Below are 5226 nucleotides of genomic sequence, written 5' to 3' on the forward strand. Positions count from 1 at the left end.
TGAAACACAGTTTGTGTATTGTCCTCTTTATGTAATGACTTTGAGCCGGGTCGTAACACAAATTGGGGGCTCGTCCGGGATCAATAATGGTTTTAGTTGGAGTTTTTGTCGAGTGGAGGGTGGAAAAGGTTATTGGATTAGGATATTAGAGTTATTAGAGTATATGGATATTAGAGTCAAATGTATTTCTGTTTGTGGGAACTGTCATGGTAACTCTTCCCAGAACATCAAACAGCCAGATGATAAAATGAGTGAGGGAGATGCAGGGGAGTTGGATGAGGTATGTTACATTGTAAATTGATTTAGGAAATTTTGTTTTGTAATTGTTAAGTGGATTTTGGATGGACTTGGAAAGAAGAGAATGGAAAAAGAGACGAGCAGAACAACTACAACTGACTTTAGACACAGTCTTAGATGAAATCACCTGAAGACAAAAGAAGACATTAAATCTGTGAAGATCTCAGCAGAGGAGGATTAAACAACTCCACAAACAGCTTTACCAGCTTCACTTATTACTAACCAAACTGACTTTATTTCTGTCAGACTTCTACAGAAGATTTTATTGAGAATTAACAGAGATTTAACTCTGTGTTTCATTTGAAGTCACCATAACATCAGAATCTCTGAAGGAGAAAATTGTAATTGGTTACCATTATGGAGATCAGTGTTTGCTTTAGTTGGGCTCTTGAGCCTTAAGTCATTTATTTTAGAAATTGTTCGGCTATTGTGCTTCTGTTATAACAGCCAAATGAACAAAGAGAAAAGATAATTTCTCAAAAGATGAAGGAGATTCACGTAGTGTTGCTTTCGTCAACGAAAATTATGACGAAATATCATCGTCAACGAACCTTTATCACGTGACGAAAACGAGACGAGACGCAACGTAAATGCTGGTCGTGTGACGATGACTATAACTAAATGTATAATGCAATAACGTTGACGAATAAAAACGAGACTAAATGTGGTTTACAAAAATAAAAACTATGCTAAAATGTCTCTTCATTTTCGTTGACCAAAACGAGATGAGCCGAAATGTTTTTTAACGTTAGATTGTCTCGTTTAGCCTACTTGCATTATTAGTATGCAGCATTTCTATTTCCTGTGTCACTTCAGGGGCTGCATTAGATCGCACTGTGCAAACGCATGCGACTTCAGATCCTCAAGCCCTACTCGCAGCATTATTTAGAAGAAGCAGTTGCGTGAGTTACAGCTGTTTCACACACACTCCGTGTGTAGCGTCTATGCGGTTCGTGTTGCAGTGTGTATGCAGGAGCAGCGCGCGTTATTGCTTTCACATGTGCTGCGTTTGCAGTGCGCAACTGATCTACGGCTGTACCACAATCACAACATTTATTCTCTATTTTTTATTTCAAATCAGTATTTTAGCCTACATCCATTGTGTCACGTTGTTGAGGTACTGTGTAGATTTCTGCTCTGCTGTTATGCACGCACCCGTCCTAGAGCGCGCGGTATGAGCGCTAATCTATAACTGTTATAACTGTAACATGGGTGCGGGAAACATACGCACTGCAACTGGAGTATGTGTGAAACAGGCGTTAGCACACAACGACAACAAACAAAGTTAAGTCTGACAGAGAGAAAGGGATTCATCTTTGGGAGAAAAAGAAGAAATGACATTTGGAAAAACTTTCATTTCATCATGTGTGTAGGCTACTAACATGTTTGGTTGGTAAAATAAATATGTTGTAAATTAAATTCAGAGCGTCTTCCTGGATGTATTCTTGAGTCTATAAGCTAACAATAATATAAGAAGAAAACTATAAGAAGATATTGTTTGAAATGGGTTTGGCTAAAATAAAAAAAATTGGTTTTGTATAGGCTAGCCTACTACTAGGTAGGCTTCTTATACATTGACTGGATTAAATAGAATTGCCTACTAAAAAGAGACTAAAATAAAATTTTCATTGACTAAAACTAGACTAAAATGGCATCAGTTTTCGTCGACTAAAACTAGACTAAAATGTCATCAGTTTTCGTCGACTAAAACTAGACTAGACTAAAAAGAGTATGAAGGTGACTAAAACTAACAAAAACTAAAATGTCAGCTTGACACAAAGACTAGACTAAAACTAAAATTAAAACAGGCCGCCAAAAACAACACTAGATTCACGTCAACAAATGGAAAGAAGCATAAATGGATGGAGAAGCATAGGTTACTGTAAAGCTACATCTTAGTTTGTGCTTATCTGTACAAATCAACATGATGTTATAACATCTACTCTTGTGTAATGGAAATCATTATATTGACAATAAGAAAAAGTAAAAAAAGTTTTGTCATGTTTGATGATGCATCTATCTCTTACTGAACTCTACACATGGTCTGTTCTGCTATTTTCCCTGTAACTCTGATTACAATATCTGCCTTCATACGACTGTTCCTTTTGCTCTCAGCCTCCTTTATTGCTCTCTCTTTCTCCTCAGGATTCTCCACCATCAGAAGTTGATCATAATCTGCTCGGTATAGATGAGCGATGGCTCCATTCAGCGACTCCTCTACTAAACTCCAGGATATTTTCTGCCATTCTGACTGAGTGACCGATTTGTGCTGCTGTTTGAACTTATTCACTTTCTCATACAGTTTCTGCTTCTGAATCTCCTGAATGTGTTTCTCTGTTTCGTCAAACACGTCACTTGTAAAGTGTCCTCCATTTTCTGCCACCATCTTCTTTATTTTCTTTATCAGATCTTTACCAGCAGATTTATTGTCCAGACAGAATAATCTATTTCCACAACTCTCTACAAGTTGTCTAAGACCTGAATCACTTTCCTGCAGAAACTGCTCAATGGTTTTCTTTTCTTTCTTTAACTGTTTTGTGTGAGTAAAGAGGATTAAAGTGTATTTTTCCATCTGCTCTCCGAACACTTCCTTGAGTGTCTCCACTGTGTTTTTGTCCTCCTCTGTGAATGTACCCAGTTTAATCACGATAATAAAAGCATGTGGTCCAGGAGAGGCGTAAGTAATGCATTTCACTATTTCAGTTTTAACCTCCTCATCAGTGAGTTCAGTATCATAAAGTCCAGGAGTGTCGATCACTGAGATCGCTTTACCCATCCTCACTGTAGTTTCTGCCTGACACTGTTTCGTCACAGAGTTTGAACTGGTTAAAGATTTAAACAGGTTTCTGCCGATGATGGTGTTTCCGGTGGCACTTTTCCCAGATCCGGTTTTTCCCAGCAGAACCAGTCGGATCTGGTCTTTCCTCTCAGGAATCACATCAATCTCATCTGAATCTTGAGATGGAGACTCTCCTGAAACTACAACAGAAACATCAAACCACATCAATGCGCTGTTTAATTATATCTCAATAATGTTGCATATAATGCATTTGTAGACGCTCTTAATTAATCCGAGCATGACAAACATAAAACACTGGTGTGTAATATTGAAGGAATATACAACAAATCATCTTACAGTCAATAATTATTTCCTTGCTGTCAGTCCTTATTCGGTCCATGGTAAATTTCTCACCGTTCTCCTTCATCATTCCTTCAATCTTCTGCAGTACTTCTGGGACTTGATCACCATGTTTACACTTGTTATTGAAACAGTGAAACTTTCCTCCACATTCAGTCACCAGTCGCTGGAGATCCTCATGATCTTGTAGATGTTCCTCAATGGTCTGATCCAGATCCTCCAGCTCATCTCCGTGTGTGAACAGAATCATGATGTACTTCTGAACTTCAGGACGTAATAAACGCTTGATATAATCCAGGATCTCCTCCTTGTTTTCAGGTTCCTCTAGAGGAACGGTGAGCAGAACTGCACTGAGACCTGATGAACATCGAGAGACCAGCTGATCCTTCAGCTTCTCTTTATTCAGATCTGGATCCAGTAGATCTGGACAATCAATCACACACACCTGCTTCTCTCCGGTCTGAGTTACTTCCTCACACACTTCAGCTTCATGCTGTTTCTTATGTTTGTGGATGTTAAACCTCTGTTCTCCCAGTATAGTGTTTCCAGATGAGCTTTTCCCAGAACCCTTCCTGCCCATCAGAAGAACCTGGATCATCTGGACTGGAGCTGATCGCCGACATCTCTGAAAGAGACAGAAAATATGGAGTGTATGACTGCAAAATGAAGGCAAGACAACATTACAAGTTTAAATACAAATACAAGTTTAACCCCCAGTTTCACAGAAAAGGTTTAATCTAGTCCCAGACTAAACTGCATGTTTGAGCCGTCTGAACTGAAAGCTGATCTGAATAAATATGTCAGTGTACTTGTTTTGTCTCAATATGCACACCAGTAATGTTTTTTTTTAAATAATAAAAACTACTTAAATATACTAATTGAACTAAGGCCTTAACCTTGTCTGTACAAATTGGCCTAAGAGTTTAATAAAACTTTTTAAAAAATTTAAAAAGTTAAAAAAAAAATTGATAATATTTGCCCTAGCAACCACCTAGCAACACCCTGGCAACCACCCAGATTACCCTAGCAACCACCCTGAACACCTTAGCAACCACCTAGCAACACCTTAGCAACCACCCAGAACACCCTAGCAACCACCCAGAACACCATAGCAACCGCCTAGCAACACCATAGCAACCACCCCAAATACCCTAGCAACCACCCAGCACACTCTAGCAACCGGGTGGTGAGATTTCCCACTGCAAGCACCACTTCACATTCTCTTCTGGAAATGTACATTCTTGTTTATAATGATATTCAGGGGAAACATGATTTATGAAGAACATTATCTCAAACTTAACTACAACGAAACACTTAGACACACTGAAATTATCCAAACTAACTCACATGAAAGTACCTGTTTCTTACTTTAACAGAGTAAACACACACTCGCTTACCAGGAAGAGTTTCAGTCCTCGTCACCAAACTGATCACATCCAAAGAAAATCCTTCTGAGAAAATGATTTAACACAAATAATAAGCAATTCACAACATAAGAACAATCTCAACAAATATCTGTCCTGTTTTATAAGATCAATAATTTAACACATCGGCTTAAAAACACGCAGTTGCAGGAAACATGAACTCACCCGGAGTCATGCTGCAATTCCAGTTTGTTGAGATTTTCTTCCACTTCTGGAAAGGCTCCTCCCTTCTGCTTTTCCCCTGTACAACACATCCCTGATTCCTGCATTATTTGTAGATTAAACAAATGAAGACTTCAGATGCAAAAGCCTCTAAGTCCGTCTAAAGTTTTTGTTTAATATTAACATCTCTATCAGGCTCCTATG

The 5226-nt window shown here is 38.6% G+C and overlaps 1 pseudogene across 1 annotated transcript; it reads right to left on the reverse strand.

Annotated features, from left to right (window-relative positions):
• Positions 1–2129: 2129 nt before the first annotated feature.
• LOC120484895 (GTPase IMAP family member 8-like) lies at positions 2130–5226 on the reverse strand (annotated as a pseudogene). Its single transcript, XR_016155285.1, has 4 exons — positions 5026–5226; positions 4834–4887; positions 3434–4061; positions 2130–3276 (listed from the first exon to the last, which is right to left on the reverse strand). The product of XR_016155285.1 is annotated as a GTPase IMAP family member 8-like (transcript).

This window comes from Pimephales promelas, chromosome 3 (genome assembly GCF_988280905.1).
Source record: "Pimephales promelas chromosome 3, fPimPro1.hap1.1, whole genome shotgun sequence".
NCBI lineage: Eukaryota > Metazoa > Chordata > Actinopteri > Cypriniformes > Leuciscidae > Pimephales > Pimephales promelas.